At 42.0% G+C, this 22839-nt stretch overlaps 1 protein-coding gene across 2 annotated transcripts in view; it reads left to right on the top strand.

Annotated features, from left to right (window-relative positions):
* The first annotated feature begins 11815 nt into the window (after nucleotides 1-11815).
* The window catches only part of LOC109407357 (serine-rich adhesin for platelets), a 380979-nt gene continuing 369955 nt past the window's right edge, over nucleotides 11816-22839 (top strand). For both annotated transcript variants that reach the window (XM_062849719.1, XM_062849720.1), the window contains exon 1: nucleotides 11816-12144. The gene's annotated coding sequence lies outside the window, so the exon portion shown is untranslated. The remainder of the gene's footprint in view (nucleotides 12145-22839) is intronic.

A 22839-nucleotide genomic window follows, 5' to 3' on the forward strand; every position in this document is an offset into this window, starting at 1 on the left:
AAGAAATACCGAGGCCATAGAACTTTTCACAGCGACAATGGAAAATGTACACTTATTTGTGAATACCGTAATTAGTTCTACAGAACAGCTGAATAAAGCAATAATATATTGTATAGGGTAAGTAGTAAGAAAAATGCATTTGGTTACTCAAATTGATGGACATCCCGTTAGTTAGAGCCACAACAATTTTTGCAGACCCCTCGATTTTGGTCAAATGGTGGCTCACTTGAACGGTTATAACTCGAAAGTTTCTCCAATAACCACCTCAAAACGAATTGTTGTTGAAAAGAGGAAAGATAAAGCTACTATTTACAATAATAAAAAGTTGGGTCGGCCATATTGATTTTGGCCGCCATCTTGGATTTTTATACCAAAACATTTTTTTCACCATGAGGGCAACCACCGATTCTCAAAATTTTTGCATCAATTGAAAGCTGGGGCATTTATACATAACATATCAAAAAATTAGAGATGTCTTTTTCTTCTTTCAAAAGTTATCTGCAGTTTTGTAAATTAAGCCACGTTTTCTCCATACATTTCCAAGCGCACCGACAACGACATGCAACAGCATCCGAGTTTACGCCTGCATGTATACACAAAGGCGCGTGCCGCAAAATTTGGCCAAATCGGAGGTTCGTTTCCGTTTTTGACTATTTCTCAATGATGCGGGCATTGTTTTTATAACTTTTTTAGTGTTTTGAAAAGCTTAAACCTTCAGCTTTCCATTAGTGGGTTCAGAGTTTAAAATCGTGTTCGTAAACACTGCGAAATAACGCTGCATTTATGTAAACGGCCGGCATCGGGCCCGATGCGCAAAAGTGGCATGATTTACAAAACGGCAGAAAACTTTTGAAAGAAGAAAAAGACATCTCTAATTTTTTTGAAATGTTATGTATAAATTTTTTTTTTTTATTTTTTTTTACTTTGTCGTTTATTTGGAAGGCTCGCGCGCCACTTGGGCATGACAGAGCCGAAATCATCTTTACATTTTTTTATGTTGATTTTACATGTTGTTTTTTAAATTTATACTGACTTAATACTAGGTTAGTTTTGGGAGCCGAAGTACTCGCGGCTGTTTCGAGGTTAGGGATAACAAATATATAAAGTTGGAAAGGAGGGAATTAAGGGACTTATACTAAAATACTTTTATGTATAAATGTCCCAGCTTTCAATTGATGAAAATTTTTTGAAAATCGGTGGTTGCCCTCATGGTGAAAAAAATGTTTTGGTATAAAAATCCAAGATGGCGGCCAAAATCAATATGGCCGACCCAACTTTTTATTATTGTAAATAGTAACTCTATCTTTCCTCTTTTCAACAACAATTCGTTTTGACGTGGTTGTTGGAGAAACTTTCGAGTTATAACGGTTTAAGTGAGTCACCATTTGACCAAAATCGAGGGGTCTGCAAAAAATGTTGTGGCTCTAACTAACGGGGGGTCCATCAATTTGAGTAACCAAATGCATTTTTCTTACTTTTTAAACGAGGGCTTTCAGAAAATCGGCTCCTCAAACATTTCTGAAGACTAGGTGTAAATAGTGGGCCGGTCTCAGCGAGAATTACCCATACCTCTTGAACACGTATTTGACAGTTGGTCTACACACATGAATACCGTGTTCAGTAGATTTTTATGACCAATATAGAATAGCTGAATACAACAGTAATGGATTGTATGTTGGCCGCGCCAACTGGAGGGAATGTCTTCCGAAAGATTGAACCACCACATGAATTTTGGTTGGTTAAAATTTACTTTAATGAGAACATGATTAATATTTTTCCGCATGATATAAAGCAACACTCTTACGTTTAGTACCTCCTATAGATAGTAGAGTAAACATTAGTATGGGACAAACATCAAATTCACGCTCCAGTCGACTTTTTCGATTCCATTTAGGTCCCATATAAACTGTGCAAAATTTCAGCGCATTCGGTGAAACTATAATTTAGCGCAAGCGGTTCAAAGTTTTCATAGGATTTACTATGGGAAAAGTTACACTTTCAGATAAAAAATCCCATAAGTCGCTTCTTGTCTCCTTAATTCAAATCGATTGATGCTTTCTGTAGAAAAATCATTTATAAAACTTTTCTTTGAAGACCGCAAAACAATTGGATGCTTGTGGAAAAAGTTTTTGATTTGTTACCGATTAGTGATCCAACGAACGGCTTTTTGTTTTGTTTTATTAGCAGCACTGCAACTGCTGCCTTGGCTGCTGCTGTTTCTGGGGGTGGTGATGCCTCCCGCCACCCCATGCAACAGTGGCAGCAGCAGTGCTGCTGATAAGACAAAACAAAAAGCCATTCATTGGATCACTAATCGGTAATAAATCAATAACTTTTTCCACAAGCATCCGATCGTTTTGCGGTCTTCGAAGGAAAGTTTTACAATTGATTTTTCTACAAGAGGCATTGATCGATTTAAATTTAGGAGACAAAGGGTGACCTCTGGGATTTTTTGTTTGAAAGTGTAACTTTTCCCATAGTAAATCCTATGCAAACTTTGAACCGCTTGCGCTAAATTATAGTTTCACCGATTGCGCTGAAATTTTGTACAGTTCATATGGGAACTATATGGGATCTAAAAAGTCGACTGGAGCGAGGATTTATTTTTTCCATACAAGCGTGTCCCACACTAGTAAACATAGATCCGCGGACACCGCTGACTAAAATGTTTCAAGCGTGTAAGTAGTAATTTTCAAAAGTGCGACGATTGAATATGACGTCATGCGATCCATTGATGTTGTCCAAATCGTGACGTCATGCTCGTTTGGATACAGATTTTGACAGTTCGTTTGGATACAACGGATTCATCTTAGCGGATCTATGTTTACTCTACTATCTATAGTACCTCCTTATCGTGTACCACAATTCTTCAGCATAGGCTTTCCTCCTAGTAAATAATATTGCATGTACACCTATAGTTTTAGCAAATTTAGGTTAAGATTTATACTAATTCTTTGCAAGTTCAGGAAAAAAGTTCATACCCTTTTAGATAATCAATTATAGAAAAAAATGTAGAATAATTCTCTACCCATTACACGAAGTTATTAGTTTCACGCTACCTGTTTCACAGATACACCTAATTTACTAAGCAATTGATCAAATAATAAGGTTTTCACCAGATATAACCAAATATTATTAAATTGGCTTGTAACACAATTTAGTTTGCACTTCGCAAACGTTAAGCGGATCACAGCATTTCATCGGCAGATCAGCACACTTTCAGTGAATCAGCATTTTGTGTTCGATCTATTCAGGCCAAACATTTCAATAGGTCCTATCTGCATTTGAGAGGCTCTCTTTGTTCACTTTCTCTTTCAATTATTGCAATGTAATGGTACACTTTTCAACTATTATTGCAGTACAAATTAAAAGACGATTGTTTTGGCCATCGTTCAATGCAAGGAGACAATCATAATGCAAATAAACAGCTGAGATATTAACGAAAGAGTGGGAAACCAAAGAGAGCCTCTCTTCTGCAGATAGGACCTTTAGACATGTTTGGCCTGTATTGTCCTGCAAACGTCAGTCAGTGGCTAAACGAGAAGCCACAGGTCGAATGCATCGACATAGGTCGAGTCAGGGTGATGACATGGTAGGCGTGTATCGTCCGTTGGACGTCACAGATTGTTTACCTTCTGTTTTCGACACTTGGGTACTGAGCCTCCACAGTAAAATCGATTACCGAAACTACCGAAATTGTTCTGCTGTTTTCGTCAAAAAAGTACATAACAGGCAAAACTACTAAATTCCCCAACAAAATAATATAAATAAAAATAGAATGGTGTTTGTATGTCACGATTTGACTCAAGAACGGGACAACTGATCTTAAATAGTAGTTCACGCAACAAGGTGCAGAATGAAGATTTGCCACAATTTTTCAAAACTGCGTCCAGAAAGCATCAAAAAGTTGTTCAAAACTGAAAACAGTGGAGTAATGGTTCATTACGCAACGCTAATCAGTGATGTAATGAACCATTACAGCACTGCTATATAATTTGGAGTGGGAAAGCAGGCCTTTTCTTGATAGATTTGCGTAAGGTAAAACAGCTTAGGGGCTGTCCATTTATTACGTAAGGGATTTTTTGCGATTTTTCGACACCCCCACCCCCCCTTGTAAGATTTTTTGTATGACAGCCCGAATATTTTTGTATGGCGCGTAAGATTTTTCAAACCCCCCCCTCCCCACAAAAACCCTTACGTAATTAATGGACAGCCCCTTATTGCGATGAGAAATTGCAAAAAATCGAACATTGAGAGTGAAAAATAAACAAAACAAATATATGACAAGTCAGAAGATAGTTTTATTTAAAAGGTTGTATCGGGGATACGATAAAACTATAATACAACCCGAAATTCTAAGCCGGTTAGCATACGAAGTCCTGTAGATCACAATAATATTGGGCCAACTAGCCAGAACGTGGGCCATAGCAGGCATTAAGAGTTCGAGAAGACTTTCAAGTCGGCATCAATTGTTTTATAGTTAGGGTTTTTGCATCGCTAAAAACTTCGACAAAATCAAAATTGTTACTTGGGTTGGGTCGTAGGAATAAGAAGTAGCGAACTTTGCTACTTGTAGTATCTACTCAGAAGTAAAGTCCACAGAGTTTTTTACTACTTAGATGGTATGAATAAAGGAGTTTTTAAACATGTAGTATTTTCTGTTTTCGAACATGAGCATTTATTACATGGGTGTAGTGCAGAACTGTCAAATAAATCCTTTACGCGTAGCGCTGCAGATTTTTGATGAAAGCTTGTGGTTTTGCGTAGAGTTTACATAGGTATTCATCCGGATCAGAATAATCTGGATGGACGCGGACTAAAGTTGTACCCAGGATTTTCAAGGTGTTTTCCATCATCTTATTCCAGAATTGCTTCCAGAGGTTTTTTGAGCGATCGTTCCTAGGATCCCTCACGGGATTACTCCCGAAGTTTCTCCTGAAAATTCTTCAAAAAAAAAAAATATAGTGAGCTTTCGTTTAGAGTTTCCCCTGAGATTTTTCTTGAAGGTTCTCGCCTTGAGATTTCATTCGGAGTTTCTCCTGGAATTTATCTTAGAAGATTCCTTCCAGTATTGCTCCCGGGATGCCTCTCAGAGTTTTCAGAACTTATCTTAGACTTACTACACGCAGCGTTAATTTTGAAATTTCTACAGAAGGCTGCGATTTTCCAGGTTGTTACTCGTAGTTGTCTCCGAGACGTCTTTCAGTGTTCATCCGGAGATTTCTCACAGCGATTTTTTCAAGTTTACTACCAAAGTTCAAAGTTTAAATGAGTTTAAGAAAAACTACTGGAGAAATCTGGCGAGAAACTCTAATGATAAGATAAATTCGGAAAATAAATGCTTCAGAAGTATCGCAAAAAGCCCTGGAAAAACTGTTGGAAAGTTCTCCAGGAAAAGCACAAATAGAAATCTCCGATAGAATTTTAGGAGAATTTTGATAGGGTTTTCCGAAGAAATCTCCCGAGAAACTCTGGACGATATCCCAGGAAGGGCTCTTGCTTGCAACTCCTGCAGAAATTCTAGCAGGCAATTTGGTACAAATCCCATGAACAACTCTCAGAAATCCCGGTCAAGTTAGAGAGTTTGAATCTCTGTTATTAGTGCACCGATTTATTTCATTATTTCTGAATATCCATAATAAATTAAAATTTGGTCTGGGTAAGAAAATGATATTCTTAAGTATTTTTTTTCAGATCTGTTTTTTTTACCCCCCTAATACCCAATCCCGCCTTTAGAAGGGGTATAGTTTGAGCATTTTTGTAATTTTTGTTTTGTTAACAATCCATTTTTTCATATTTTTGGATGATATTTAGGACTATTCTGTATATCTCAAAATGGTTTTTGGTGTCTTTTGAAGCTTATTTATATTTGTTAAAAATCAATGAAAATTTGATCTTTTAATCACCTTTCAGAAGTCATTGTATATTTTGTATTGTATCACTTCAATTCACATATATTAAATTTTTACCGAATCATTCTATCATAGTAAAATAGTTTAAGGGAATCGAATACACTCTAAATGTATTATTCTTACACAAAAAACAAAATTTCATATGAAAAAAAAAATAAAAATAAAGATATTTCAACAATAATCATAAAATCTCTAAATGTTTTCGTCTCAAAAATTTCGTCTCCTAAATAGGCTTCCAGGAAAAATAAAATAAAGTTTTGAAATGTTCAAAAATAAAAATTAGAAAAATCAAAAACCGAAATTCACAAAATCGAGACTTAAAAACAATCATCTTCCAAAACATGTTTAAATCGATTTTAAATGACGAAAAATAATATTTAGATCAAAATAAAAAATATGGGTGTTAGAGGGTGAATATTTTGTTAACTAACTGGTTTAAGTATGATGATGAACCTGGGCTTGTTAGGGGAATATCTGTAAGTAAAAAGAAAATCGTGTTAAGTACTGTTCCTATGAATTACACTAAGACACTGAAGACGACCTTACAGTTGAGGTCGAAATACGTATCTGTCAAAGGGTGCTAATTCTTAGTGGGATTCAAAGGAACACTTTAAGTAAACAGTTTGATTAGAAAATTTAAAATTATTTAAAAATCTTAATTTTCTAAAAATAAGAGATTTGCAATATCTTAAAAAATGTTGCATGGAAAATTGGGACATCCTTACAAGTTGAATTTCATGTTATTATCAGTGTCCAGTAAAAAAAAATGAAGTGAACCTGTACACTAGAAGCTGAGATTCAGAGCTTCAAACTTGCTCATTTTGTTATGAAAATCGACCAATGCATACTTTATTCTGTTTAGTGATTTTTTTTTGTGTGCATGAATCGAAAAAAAATTAACATTGTAAATATATTCTGAAAATTCAGCAGAAGTTCCACTTGCCTTCATTTTTTTTTCAAAATTGTCCATGTATTCAAACAACCTAGATAAATCCTCAAAATTAGTATTCTAATATTCTTCAAAAAAAATAGTAGCATTTAAAAAAGATTTCCCCAAAAAGTGTTTACCCTAGCAAGAGATGTCACTGGATCTGTCAAATAGGCAGTTAGTGATGTATAACTATATCCATCTTGCCATTTTTTTAAATTTTTGGAAAATCTCGGGATTTTCGGAAATACACTATGTTTCATAACTATAGATCCAAACAATATTTTTGGATACTCGGATATGTAGAATGAATTCGAATCATATTGTTCTCCTGTGTAGTTCATTATTAAGAGTAGACACGAGAAAAATAATAATTCGATATTTCATGTGTTCTCTGAATCTAATAAATAATCTTATATAAATTATCTTGTTTCATAACAATAGATCAAAGCGAGAATTCATTCTAGTTAATTTAAGCTACACAAAACATTCAACATATCAATAATAAGTAGTCTCTCTTTTATTCTTAATATGCTCAAACAGCCTATCTAGGATACTTTTATTTAATTTTTAATGAATTTTATTCCACGTTCAAACAACTACACGGTTTAGTTTTGGAAAACATCCGTACGGCTTATTTTATTTACACACTGCTTATATAATCAACAATACAAATCCTCAATTGGGTTCTGGTCAGGGTAAGAAGCTGACCAATATTTAATCTGAATAAGCTATTCACGAAACTAAGCCATAGTTGCTTGAACCTTGTGAACAATTGTATTCATGATCTTGATAAAACGTTGTCTGATTTGTTTAACAGCGTTGCTGCAAGAAACGATAGTGTATATTTTTCAAATTCAGAACCTCGGCACATCCCTGAATGCCAGTCCATTCGAGTCGACAGAACCCTCTCCATACCATCATGCCGCCACCCCCGAGAGATTCCTTGAGAAGTAACGTTGTTATTTTCGTAAATCTCTCCAGTACGAAAAAAAAGCCATTCGGTCGATACAAGCTGAACTTCTTTTCGACCTAAAAGGTCTCCCAAAGTGTCAAAGTCCTGAGAAGCCAATCAAGTAAATATTTAAACAAATAACAGTTGATTCGTCGCATGTTGAAGCACCATCCTATCTCGATATATGGAGATGAGCAGAATGAACTGCAATTTGTTGAAGAATTTAGAGATCGAAAAGAAGAACCAATTTTTAAACTTTCGTAACTTGGAAAAACATTCACCAAACAGATATAATTTCACCTTCTCAGAATAATTTGCACCTTGGAAACCAGGTACAGTAACCTGTAAAACATACTATTGACAAATCGAGAGAAAATCTAGAACAAAAACCATCGGGATCGAATAAAGACAGCAAGATAAAGTGATATTTACCTTCAAAGAACTGTAATTAGTTTTGTACCTTTTAATTCCGCCCTCTATACTGCCCTATAGAAGGCAGAATTAAAAGGTACAAAACTGAATACTCATTCGAAAAGGGTATTCTGCATAGAGGGTTCGAAAAGTAGGTACAAGATAATATTTAACTGCAGAACATCAAAATGTGGTGTCAACGGTAGTACCTACTTTACTCCAATTTTAACGCATGTTATCGCAATCAAATTTTGAGCACGAATTCTCATGATGGCTCAAAAGTTGTGGAGCTCATTCCATTTTTTTTTCACGTTGATCGTGTGCACATTCTTTCAAGACACTATAAATTGTAAAACGCGAGACGTCTAGTGCTACCTAGTTCTTTCTTTAACTGGTTCAAACTTTTCAGCGAGTTGATTGCGATCCTTATTCCGCTTTGTGCGATTAGACAGCTTCCTCAAGTTTTCTTTCTGCCGTATTGAATTGGATCTTAAAAGAAAATTATAACGGCAAGATGAAATCTGCTCACACGACGAGAAATTTCAGAAACACCTGTCTTGATGTGTGAAAATCTTTCTTATTTCAACTTTAGATATAAATTTTGCACACGGCATATTATAAATTGAAGTTTACACGTAACAGTACGTCAAACGCCGAAATAAACCTGAGCACAGAACCTAAAACAACGCGTTGATTAGGCACAACGAATGACTTACATGTATTGGATCTATAGTCATGAAACAAAGGGATATCAGCAGTCCTGCATAATATCGGTCTCAGTGCTTGTTTTTCAGCCGAAAATGAATGACTGCGGCGGTCGTTTTCAGTTCCTCGATGTGAGAACTGACAGAGTCCGAGAGCTCCATTCGTGAGCGACCCAACAAGATCAATTCCCAATCATCCACACACTACTCATGCTGAAAGGCCATTCGTCTCAAGCGGTGGCTTGTGAGAGTGAGTGCCCTATACGTTAGCATGGGTGAAAACACTCAACTACAGAAAATTGAATGGAAATTTAGCCCTGTCAGCTCTCGCTTTCAGCACGCTGCGTGCGAGTGTGAGTACCTATTTCATTTCGCTCCCGTGTTGCTGATCGGAAAGCAACTTTGACAGGAAAACCAAAACGAAGAAAATGAAAAAAGCAAAATATCGCTATCATAAAGGCCTGTCGAAAAATTGCAGCACTGGATATCAGTTTTCTTTTAATTTATCTGTATACACACATGTGCATGAATAAAATTACATGGTAGTATGTGTAAGGCACATAGGTAATCATAATGGCGTAGTGCACGAAATAATCAGTTGCACTTTGAATAAATAGCAAATAAATATTAGATGGATCTATAGTTATGGAACAGAGTGTATATCACGGTTTTCGGGATGTTTTAGAGCCTGGATTTTCTTGAATTTTTGTCCCGGGAAATCCCGGGCAAGACCCTATACACCCGAATGGTTTTTTTGCACGGGTCTGGTTTTAGCTATAACTCAGTCAATTTTCAACCGATTCTCATGAAATGCTGTACACATGTATTGACTGAGATATTGCAAAATAACGACCCGTGCAAAAAAGAATCGGGTGTATATTAAAACAAATGAACAGTTCAAAAAGTGATAAGTTTTAGGAGTAGAAAAATTGTTTGGGACAAAACGCATCTCTTGTACTTCCAGCTTTGACTTGTAGTGAAATATCATGCGGTTCCATTTAACTTGTAGGTGTCTATGGTAGAATAACATTATTAGAAAATAAATCAGTATCTCTAAGTCACCCACGAAATAAAAGTCATGGGTTTTTTTCTCGGTAAATTGTTTTAGAAATCACAAAAAAAATTGTTCATGATTGAACATTTTCCTCTTATCATCAAATGAAAGAGGATACTCTTAGCTTTCAGGGTCACCCCTGAAATGTAGGGGCCTGGGCCGTGTGCGCTGCTGACCACCCCCAAATCTGGCCCTGTCTTAACAATTACGGTGTGTAAATGATATTATTAGAAGGGTTCTGAAACTTATAATATCTGATTAACTATTGACTTAAGCAAGATATTCTTATAGACTCTAAAGCAGTGTTGGTAAAAACTCAGATTCTCAAATCTCATGGTTGAGTTGTTTCACGCGCGATTCTTGACTCGCCAAACTCACCACCGAAAAAATCAAGCATGTGTTGACTCGCGATTTCACTCATTTCTCTATTTCTTGGTGTTCTTATTATTTACATCAAAGTTTTTAGGATTATATGATAGAACAAAAGCAAATCTAGCGTACAATAACATTGAATGCCGTTCAAATTGATTTGGGTTCGTTTTACAAGCGAACGAGATTTCGGCGCTTGACTCGTGAGAGCGAGATTTTGCATGAAAATCTCGCGCGTGAGAAAATGATTCAGAATCGCGTGCGAGTTTGCTCACGCAGGAGCGGTTCATGAGTCTGCTTTGCGTGTGATTTTACCAGCACTGCTCTAAAGTCGTGATTGAATAAACGATTCACAAGACCAGTCCTACAAGATCCGCATACCTATTTGTAGGCAATTAGATGTCGCAACTAACAGTTTTTAACTTTTTCACTTCTTTTTCCACAGGGACAAAATATATAGCTCTATCAACAGCAACGCAAAGGAAAAAATCACTCCCCAGTGCAAGGCCCAATACTGAAATGTCACACATCCGACAGCGACATCGTCACATCTGACACAGAATGAAAAAAGGTGCTAGATATCAGAAACACTAAAGCGTTTTGGTATCATCCCAGGTCGTCTTTACTGCAAACAGGGTCCGGTGCACACCAGCATTAGAACTGTGAAAAATTGTACCATTAAACTTGCTTCAGTCACCCCAACTGGCAAGCCGGCGGTGTTGTGGGGCGTAGTGAAAGGAGATTTGGGTGGCACGTTCACCTTTGGTGTCGGTGCAGTGTACCAGGAACAAGTGAGCAGGTCCTTACAGCTGAACCAAAGGCAACATGAACGACCTGTGAGGATTAGCTACGTGTACCCGGGTTGATGGTTTGTATGTGTGCCCTCGCTCTCTGTCTCTCTCACAGTTAGTGAGATTCACCAGGCTGACTCCTGTCGCAGTTTTGGAATCAAGCCAGCAACTCCTCACCAACTACAAACACGAACAAAAACCCCAGGTGATAAATCTTTGAGATTTCCATCATAAATTACAGCTTCTTTTTCCTGGTGCGGAGTCCTCCATCAAATGGCACATGTGGTGAGTGACACGAAAGTGTTGGTGGAAACCGGATGTGAAAAAAGCATGTGAAAAACTCGTTGATAAGAGGCGGCAATGGAAAACAAGTTTGATATGAGTAAGACACATTAGCAAAGGTGTTATGAACGTTGTATTGCTGAATTGAACGAATATTTGATTCAAGAGACCTATCCATGTGGTGCATATATACATATTTGCAAAATAATTGAAGACTAAACATTAAAGCACAGCAATCCTAACATCTCGACAATCAATTTTATTACGCCAGAACCAAACTCCAGAACGTGACACATGTGGCAAATTATTCTAGTAAAAAGTGATAGATGATATTAACAAAGTTTTAGGAGGCATCAACCATGTGGTGAGAGAATAACGAAGACCAAAGTGTATAAAGAGTGAAAATTTAGCAACCATACGAAGAAAATTGCATTGCACAAAGTGGATGTAGTTTTAAAGTAGTTTGCAACAAACCGGCTTACCAGTTGAAGCTGAGTGTGGTTTACAAGAAGTTGCAGAATAAAAAAGTTTTCGCCAAATACAGTCTCTCACGAAGATTATCACCACCCGCAGCAATATCAGCAACATCTCTGTGGTGTGTTTTCGTGGCACGATGTGAAAATGAAGTTTGAGGATAAACCGCAGCAGCCACAACGTCTTCTTCGTTGCTGTTGTAGCCGTAATGAGTGAAGTGACATCGGAGCAGCGCAGCCATCATACATAGGATTTTTATAGCAGGTTTTTATAACTTTATTTTATTCTCTCTACCTTATATCTTATCGACTTAGTGTGTAGCAGGGGTTTTTATGCATCATCTGATGGTGCATTTTGACGAGGCTCAAGTGATTTACGATAAGGGAAAATCTAAATTCTTGGCTTTTGAGAAACTTATTTTCGTTTGTACTAAAGGATCAATCATGACATTTGAAGCCTCAAGTGAAAACTCCTACTCCTACAATTTACGAGATCCCACAACATTGAAACAACAATGTTGCGACCACGAGGATGTGAATAATACATACATAAGTATGTGTAGTATGTAGTCCTTTGCTCCTCCACTCCAACAGCAGCCAGACCACGAACTGACTGTATGTCATCTGTCAAGGACGGTCGTTAGGAAAATTTATGCACGATGGTTTCAATTTAGTCCAACTGCCGGAATAATGTGAAGAACAGCGAAGGACTTTGATGTCGAGCCGAAAGTTACGCACGATAAATTTTTTAATGAGCATGGGGGTGTCGTTATGTAGGGGTGTGTCGCTGCCGAGCTGGTTGTCTTGTTGCGAAAAGTGAAGATGGTCGTATGGTGTTAAATTTTGGTTCATTGTTGAAATCGGTGGGCTTGAAGAAAGAACCATAAATGACATACGTTGTATACGTTCAGGAGTCATTTAACCGTATTTCTTTTAGAAAATGTTAAGAATTAGATGAGCTAAATATGATATAAGCAGTGCTGAAAATCATTTCGACATATCCAGATTTAATCACCTACAGCTCATTTCAGCACTTAAGCTTAAATTATGGTGTATGAAAAACTTGTGCTGCTAGACCAGTTCGACGAGAAAGTCATAAAAAACTGCTCTTACTTTAAAATGTAAGACTAAAATGACATTTGCATCGACTATCTGCGAAAAATGCAAATTGATTTAAAAAGATGAATATCAATTGGTATTTTTCGAAGGTAGTCGATGACATTTATTAACCTTAAATATAGGAGATAAAGCGGATCTTCCGTGACTTTCTTATAGAACTGGTCTAGCAGCAAAAGTTTTTAATATATCATACTATTAGGTTCATCTTCTTAAATGTTCTATTGGTGATTGAATCTAGATAAGACTAAATGACATTTTTAGCACTGGGTATATGGATGATGTTCCTAAAAGTAAATTAACTCTCAATATCTTGAAACGATTTGACCCCGGGAGTAGTTGCGCGGTCCCAGACGGGGACTGGCCTAAGCTCCAAGCAGCTGGTCTGAGCCTCGGCCGCTTCCGGGGTGGGCACACAAGGCCGTCTTCTAACTCCCGGGTCCCAGGGCGATTGAGTAAGGGAGAGTTTCGGATGTGGGAGTCCTAATAAAAAAGAAGAATTTCAACTTACGTGAATTTATATTCCATCAAACCTTTGGTAGCGGGCGGTAATGAATGCAGCTTCGGAGCGGCGGCTTTCGTCCACAGCAGGCAGACGACGTTCTGGGTGATCCGTTCGCCGCTCGTAGGGGTCGGAAGCGGGGGGCGATAGTAATACGTTGATGTCTACCCGCACGTCGATGCGGGTGGCGGTGATCCCTTCTGACGAGGGCGGACTAACCACGATGAAGATCCGGCTTGGCTACGTGATCGGCCGAAGTACGACGAGACTTGATTGGTGAGGAAACTTGCTAGTGGCCGGTTGAACCACGCGGTCGGGGTCTATGGCCGGACGAGACCCGACGAGGCTTGACACGAGGCCGAATCGCTGCCGGTGCGGAGCGCTACGATGAAGGGCCGGAACGGCCCGCTGTTGGTGTATCGGGCCAAACGAGGCTCAGTTCTTGGGGCAGATTCACTGCTAGAGTTTTGGTACGGCCACGCGCTTGGGGTGTATAGCCGGACGATATCCAACGGGGCTCAGCTCTCTAGGCAGACTCGCTGTTAGGGACTCTAGGCCCTACGAGGAAGGGTTGTTCACTGTCCCGCTGTTGGTGTATAGGGCCAAACAGGGTAGACGGGGCACGGTTCACGTGGCCGATTCACAGCTGGAGTTACGGTGTGGCCACGCTGTCGTGGTAGTTTAGCCGTACAGAATCCGACGATGCCCGAGGGCCGACGCGCTGCCGTTCTTGTAATTGTATAGACTTAAGCACGGTAAACTGTCGCGCCGATCTCAGTATCGGAAAATGGTGCACAACATCGGTATTGAAACCGAAAAATACTCCGAGACGATCACCGATTTTCGCACTTGTTCACCGTCTGCTAGCCAAAAAGCCACTCCTCACCTCGGAGCACGATCGCCTTGTCCCCAGCCACCACAGTCACTCATCTTCACTGCTGTCCGTGTTGCGTTTTGCCGTATCCGACAATCACCTCAACCGCGGTCACACGGCCACGCATTCGCCGGGCTGCGTTTGAAGCGTTAGCTCCCAGCCGCCCGCACCATTTAAATCAATCGTTATCTAACTATAACAATAATTTCGCCTACCGTCCCACACCATATATACAAACCAAAATGTTACCGTTCGGTAACAGTCCCCCTCTGGTCAGGGAAAAAAAGGATAATACAATTGTTCTTTTTTTTCCCTACTCTATTATTTAAACAATAAGTAACACAAGATAAAGAAACACTAGATACGGAAAAACAACGAAAAAGAAAACACTAATCTAAACGAACATTGCGGTGAACGCATCGCGAGTAACAAAATTACCAAAAAGGTCAAAACTAACAGCTACATATTACAATCTACACCTCTTCCAACCTCTCCAGGCTTTCGAGGGTGGCGTCGATCGACAACTTACAACGATCTTCCACTTTGCGTCCGTGATCCCCGATGAAGTCATGGTCTAAATATTATACACCGCCACCGACTGTCTCGCGGGACAGGACCGATCAGGACGAAGGAACCGACGGAACTGATTGCCTAATTGCAATCTCTGAGATAAAGTACCTACCATAGGTAAACGTGATCAACTGTGATCACTACACGCAGAACTCGATGTACACAGCGCAACGAGTAACTTTCACGCAGCGACCGAAAAGACAAAAGAATTTTCACGCAGATTTGTGTAACACCGGATCAACACAAAAAATGTGCTGATCCGGTGTTACACAAATCTGCGTGAAAATTCTTTTGTCTTTTTGCTCGCTGCGTGAAAGTTACTCGTGCGCTGTGTTGTTTCATTTAAGGGTGTAGTTCTTAACTGAAGCATGTGAGAGATCACGTACACGCGCATACGCCTCGTGAGAGTTATGCGTATCGCGCGAGAAAACCTCTCGCGTATTACGGTATGCGCGAGAGTATAACAGTTGCTCATTTACGCGAACTGCTTCGATCGACTGTTCGTGAATCGATCGATTTGAATCCGGATTCTAGTATTCGATTGACTCTCGTTCACTGTGGAACGGAGTCCGCGCGCGTCTTATCGGGATAGCCACCATTCGAGGACGTCTCCTCCGGTGGTCAGTTTAGACTTTTCAAAATGTATCCGACGAGATTCCTAACGTGCGTGAATTTCTTCAGGAGTCGCCCCGCGGAAAGCGTACGCCTAAGAAAAGTGAGCCAAGGACAGAGGGTAGGATGATCAATTTGAAAAGTTCTATAGAAGATCATGAATTCATATTCAGTAATTAATTATTCTAGGTTTGCAACGAGCCTGGCTCAGTGATCGGGAACGGTTCTTCCACGAACAACGGCCTGACTACAACAATTGCTATTGTCATGCGGCTTTCAACAGCTGTGCGGGCCATACGCCGATGTTGCGGCCTTGCGCATCGACTAATTCATAGGACGATGACCCGTGTCTCGCAACAACAGTACAAGGTACATATTGTGCTCCCAATTTCGAATTGTAATGTTCACTAGCATTTGAAAGTTTGGTGTTTCTTTTATACACCGTACTTCCTACCTCAAACGGTTTAGCAGGTTTTCGGGTACGCAAATTGTACGTATTAGTGGAAATTGAATGCGCTTTTAGCAGATCCTTCTGCACTAGAGAAAACAACTCGGGGTTTTGTTCCCGGATTCTCGCTATCCTCTCATCGAGTGTCGTTTCACCTTCGCCACCGAAACGAGAGTGATCGCTTCCTTTCAAAACGACCTCTTCCCCTCGGGCTACCCGGAAGGGACTGTAGCCGGTGGAGGAGTGGATGGAGGAGTTGATAATTAGTTCGATTTCGGACAACCGCGTATCCCATAATCGTTGGTTGTCACGTGCGTACGAGCGAATTGCCGTGTTAATTCCACGATTCACGCGTTCCACCGGATTCGCTTGCGAGTGGTAACGCGATGTTAACCACTGCTGGATTTCGAAGCGGTCTAACAGGTTGCGAAACTCTCGGGAAGTGAACGTGGTGGCGTTGTCGGTGAGCAGAATCGCTGGCACCGAATTGCGGAAAAACCAGTGATCCACTAACTCTGCGCAAAGAGTTTTAGCGGAAATTTTTGGGAATGCATTTAATTGCACCCATTTACTGAAGAGGTCTAGGGTAACTAGAATATACTGTTTCCCACTGGTGGTGCGTGGGAGAGGGCCAATGTAATCTAGGGCAATGATTTGCCAGGGGCGAGAAGCAACTCGCATGTCTCCCATAGGCGGCGTTGTAGAGGCATTAGGGGGCTTAATCTTCTTACATTCGGAACATTTGCGGACGTACTCCCTCACCTCTCTAAACATGTTGGGCCAGTGGAACTGCTGACGAATCATTCCCACAGTTTTGTCAACTCCGGGGTGCATCCGGTCATCGTGATTTGCTCGGATTATCACTAAGCGCGCTTCGGGACTGGGAATAATTTTCCAGTCGAAGCGGTGGTCGGCGAAATCGTCATTGAAGACAAACTTCAGCAACTGGCCGTCTTGGATTCGAAAATCCGGATAGTCATCCGGGTTTTCCTCCACTTGCTGCCTAAGTGACGTATACCAATCGCACTCCGACTTCACTGACACGGCCATGACGCTTCTCGACAGCGCGTCGGGGACAACGTTATCCTTGCCAAGGCGGTGGACGATAGTCATGTCGAACATCTGTAGGGACAGACTCCATCGACTGAGGCGGGACGACGTCTTCCACTTTGAACGCATAATAAACGTCAAAGCGGAAGAGTCAGTCACGAGCACAAAGTGACTCCCTTCAAGGTACCCTCTAAAGTGCTCTATGGAAAGAAGGGCAGCGAGCCCCTCCTTTTCCGTAGCATGGTAAGAGCGCTCTGGTGTGGCTAACTTTTTAGAAAAGTATTCAATCACTCGTTCGTGACCGTCCACTTTCTGCGTCAGAACGCCAGCAATGGCGTAATCACTCGCGTCTGTATGGACTATGAATTCCTGGTCAAAATTTGGACTGGCCAGGATGGGGGCCGTTATCAATTTAGCTTTGACTTCTTGAAAAGCTTCCTCGGCTTCAGGGGTCCATTTCAAATTTTTGGACTTCGTTTTTAGAAGTTCGGAAAGGGCCGAGGTTGTCTGGCTATAATCGGCGATAAATCGCCGGTAATAGTTCGACATCCCCAAGAACCGTCGGAGCTTTGTAATAGTATTAGGCCGCTCGTATTCGACTATCGGCTTCAACTTCTCGGGATTGACTCTTAATCCTTGAGAAGAAAGGATATAGCCGAGGAACGGTATCTCATCTAAGCAAAAGTGAGACTTCTCAAGCTTAATTGACAAGTTAGCCTCCCGTAGACGTCTCGCAACCTCTTCGAGCAACCGTACATGTTCTTCGAATGTCTCCGTCACTATGACGATATCGTCTAAGTAGACGAAGACATTCGGTTCCAGTGCACCCTGACCCAAAACTCGGTTCATCAACCTGGCCAACGTAGCTGGGCTGTTGATCAAACCAAATGGCAGGCGGGTGAACTGGAACATCCCCTTCCCTTGCACACTGAACGCACAATACCGGCGGGATCCTCGAGCCAACGGGATCTGCAAAAATGCTTCCGACAGGTCGATTGTCGACAAGTAGCGAGCCTTCGGTAAGCGGCCCAGTATGCGTCCAGGGTGCGGAAGGGGATAAGCGTCACGTACGGTTCGCTCGTTGAGTTTGCGAGCGTCAAGGCAAAGACGTATGGCTCCAGAGGGTTTTCGAACCGGGACAATATTCAATGACCAGTCCGAGTTCGACTCTTCAATTATGCCACGGTTCAGCATTCTTTCCAGCTCAGAAAATAATCCTTCCTGAACTTTTGGAGCGATCGGATACGGATACAATCGCACCGGTTTAGAGTTCTTGAATTCCTCCTTCAGAGTTATCGTATGCTCATACAGAGGCGTCGTATCTAAATTTTCCGCCGTCGCCACTTTGAAAAGTTGCTTAGTGCGGTCGAGAATTTGCTGTTGCTTATCCGTTAGGATTACTTTCGGAGATTGTAACGCTGAAGGGGGCTTCGGCGAAGACGCCGTAATGGAAGCGACCGCCGGATATATCCCGAAAATATGCCAGAAGTCCATCCCACAGATGCATTCTTTGGTCAGAGCCGGAGCAACCAACGTGGGAAGGACTCGAGTCTTTCCATTGAAAGTGTACGGAATAAGCACTTCTCCAAGAATCTCTAAACGGGAACCATCTGCCGTTCTGAGTTCAACAGGCATGGAAGGTTCTTTGAGTTTAACTCGTCGGAATCGGTCGTAGAGATCTTGGTTAATGAACGTGAGGTTGCTTCCACAATCGAGAAGCGCCGTCACGTTGGTGTCAAAAATGGTGATTTCTACATGAGGGCGATCATCGTAACTGTTGTTGAGTGTGATTTTATGAATTTGTTGTGAAGGTGATTCATCATCTGATTCTTCCGAACGTGGTTCATAGAACTGGCCAAGTTCGGAGATCCAGCTGATGAAATCGTCTTCACGTTGCGCTTGAGGAAGTTCCAGCGTCTTTAGGACTTCCTCATCTGGTTTTTTAAACAGTACGGGCAATTACTTCTCGTGAAGCCCTTGAAGCCACACGCATCACAGAATACTCGGCGAGGGATGAGGCAATCCGAGAGATCATGCTCCTCCCCGCAATTGAAACATTCATCGTTTGACGGGGGTCGATAACACAGCGCAACATTTTTTTGTCTCAAGAGCAAACTTATGTGTCTCCGACAGATTTTGGGCCGCTGAATCTGAATCCGGGCTCAGATTTGCTCCAGCACGTCACAATTTTGAGCTATACCTCAATTTATAGGGCAAAATATGCGAGTTGAGGCTTTTTTGACTGTAAGCCATTAAGCATGGAAATATTTTTTTGAAGCAACCAAAAGGTAAATTGGTCAATTAACATCTAAATTAACGAGTCATGCAAAATATTTCGTTTTACCAAATCAAATTTCATAGATTTAAGCATTTCATGTTAGTAAGTAAACTTGCATGCAACTTTTGGAGGGTGACTTGTATGGGAAATATCGTACCTAACAAAAATCCCTTAAAACTATCAAATTCGATTTGGTAAAATGAAATATTTTGCATGAGTCGTTAATTTAGATGTTCATTGACCAATTTACCTTTTGGTTGCTTCAAAAAAATATTTCCATGCTTAATGGCTTACAGTCAAAAAAGCCTCAACTCGCATATTTTGCCCTATAAATTGAGGTATAGCTCAAAATTGTGACGTGCTGGAGCAAATCTGAGAACGGATTCGGATTCAGCGGCCCAAAATCTGTCAGAGATACATAAGTTTGCTCTTGAGACAGACTAAAAGTTATTTTTTGTTACGCTGTGTAATTGGACACCATTCTCAACAACGCGCTCGATTTACTTGGACCGGCGGCGGTCTCTTTCGGAGTAGACGTTTTGTTCGAACTCTTTTCAGGATTTTTAGAGTCGAATGATGCGTTCGGAGGTTTGCTTGACGATCCCTTCTGACCGCTGAAAGTAGTTTTGGGAGTTCTCGTGGGTTGATTCGTCGCGTTTCTCGGATCTTGTGATCGATTTCGGGAGTAGAAAGTTTTTGACCCCGCCGCGCTGCTGTTTCCTGCGGCAATTGCACAATTCTGTCGGGTGGAGAGGCCGAATACTTTCGAAAAAGCGGAAAAGTCGGTGGCATCCAAATCTTTCCCTATTTTGACCAACTCCTGAAGAGTTTGGATGTTTCTCCCAATCAGCGCTTTTCGACAATCGTAGCGCAAATTGGCTTTGAGGATTTCGACCTTTTCCAGCTCTGTCATTGGTTGGTTCATCGCTTGAAGAAGCTTATCGATCTGCAAGTAAAATTGCTGAAACGATTCGCCTTTCTGTTGCCTTGTTTGGTATATTTTACTACGGAGCACGGAATCCAAATCGGGATGCCGGAACTCACTCTTGAGTTCGTGAACCAAATGGCTCCAACCAAAAAGCGAATTTTGGTTGCGGCGTGCTGTGTACCAGCTCAACGCGGCACCATCGAACAAATGAATTGCCGAATCGAAAAGATCATCGGCAGTCGCATGTTCGGATATTGCCAACTGGGGGACGTGAGACAGAAAATCGTTCAGCCCCAGACCTTGGTCCGTTCCTGAATATTTTCTTATCTTCCATTGGGACACCGGGATTACCTTTCGCTGTGGAGCTGCCTGGTAAGCCGGCTGACTGTACTGCACTCTGGGAGGAGCACGATTGTCAGCACTTTGAGTATTGCCTTGAACGGAGGACGTGAATGATAGATCATCCAGTCTCTGTTGGAAAGAGTTGCTTAATAAGTTTTCCCCCACTGTGGTAGACTCCGGGAAACCAGCGCTCCTTTTAAAGGAGTCCTTCGGAGCCACCGTGGGTCTGGTGTCTCTATCTAAGTTAGCCGCACTTACTCTCGGAGCAGTGGGCACTTCATCGGCCCCCTTTGGCAGTTGCCGAAAAGGATTGGTGTCATTGGAGTTAGGATTCGTGGCAGGTTGTGAAAGCTTTTGAACCTCTTCCCTCAGCCCACTGATTTGAGAGGCCAGTGCCTTGATCAAGCTACCAACATCAGTCATTGCTTGATTGAACTGATCTGTACTGATATACGTTTGCTTCGGCCGAGCTCCGGTCTGTGGCGGAAGATCGGGCAACGGCGGTGGCTCTGTCCCTCCTGCCGCTTCGTCCAGCAAATCTTCTTCCTCTGATTCGTCTCCGCTTTCCGCAAAGAAAGCATCATCGGACCAGAAATTCTCCGAAAAAAGATCAAGCACGCTGCGAAAGGCTTCACCCGCTTGAACCTTTAATTCACCGACCGCGTGATTTTTGACCACTGCGAGGCGGTGGCCCAAGTGCAACAGGCGAGCTTTACAAACATTCTTCTCTTGTTCACTGGCTGGTCTGGAAAGAGTCCTTTCGTGCTCCCGAAACAAATATCTACACGCGTCCAGATCAATTTCTGGATCCTGATCATAGTGGATTATGAATTCGTGACCTTCCCGCTCATTTTTCAAAATCGTCTTTAACCGACGGCGACGTTTACAACGCGATTCGTCATCTGCAATGACAACGTTTCGAAGGAAGAGCTCATAATCGAGTTCCCCTGGGCTCAAATGGTCCACCCTCATTCCCCTGTAAAGGACGATAAAGTCCGGACCGGACACGGATACGCGAGGTGGCATTTTCACGAGGTTTTCCGCGGGACACTGAATGCAAGGTGGAAGTACTAATTCTCGGCACCGCTGCGTTGTTCGCAGTTTACACTGGTGGATCGCGAAACAAATAATCGACTTCAAACACCCAAAGGCCTGAAGAATTTACAAATTAGTTTGGATCGTATTTCGATAGCTGAAGTGACGTAAAAGGGTCACTCGCGTTGCTTTCCGCAATTCAACTTCACTTTGCCAAGCGGCTTTGAAAACGCGAACAACAAAACGCAGTTTTTCCGTCTCTAGCCTGACCAGAGTGACTTTCAAATTAATCTAATTTATTTGAAACTCCCCCACTACTAGTGTTCCTACTTTAACGTTGGGCGCCATTGAAACGATTTGACCCCGGGAGTAGTTGCGCGGTCCCAGACGGGGACTGGCCTAAGCCCCAAGCAGCTGGTCTGAGCCTCGACCGCTTCCGGGGTGGGCACACAAGGCCGTCTTCTAACTCCCGGGTCCCAGGGCGATTGAGTAAGGGAGAGTTTCGGATGTGGGAGTCCTAATAAAAAAGAAGAATTTCAACTTACGTGAATTTATATTCCATCAAACCTTTGGTAGCGGGCGGTAATGAATGCAGCTTCGGAGCGGCGGCTTTCGTCCACAGCAGGCAGACGACGTTCTGGGTGATCCGTTCGCCGCTCGTAGGGGTCGGAAGCGGGGGGCGATAGTAATACGTTGATGTCTACCCGCACGTCGATGCGGGTGGCGGTGATCCCTTCTGACGAGGGCGGACTAACCACGATGAAGATCCGGCTTGGCTACGTGATCGGCCGAAGTACGACGAGACTTGATTGGTGAGGAAACTTGCTAGTGGCCGGTTGAACCACGCGGTCGGGGTCTATGGCCGGACGAGACCCGACGAGGCTTGACACGAGGCCGAATCGCTGCCGGTGCGGAGCGCTACGATGAAGGGCCGGAACGGCCCGCTGTTGGTGAATCGGGCCAAACGAGGCTCAGTTCTTGGGGCAGATTCACTGCTAGAGTTTTGGTACGGCCACGCGCTTGGGGTGTATAGCCGGACGATATCCAACGGGGCTCAGCTCTCTAGGCAGACTCGCTGTTAGGGACTCTAGGCCCTACGAGGAAGGGTTGTTCACTGTCCCGCTGTTGGTGTATAGGGCCAAACAGGGTAGACGGGGCACGGTTCACGTGGCCGATTCACAGCTGGAGTTACGGTGTGGCCACGC

The sequence above is a fragment of the Aedes albopictus genome, chromosome 2 (assembly GCF_035046485.1).
Source record: "Aedes albopictus strain Foshan chromosome 2, AalbF5, whole genome shotgun sequence".
NCBI lineage: Eukaryota > Metazoa > Arthropoda > Insecta > Diptera > Culicidae > Aedes > Aedes albopictus.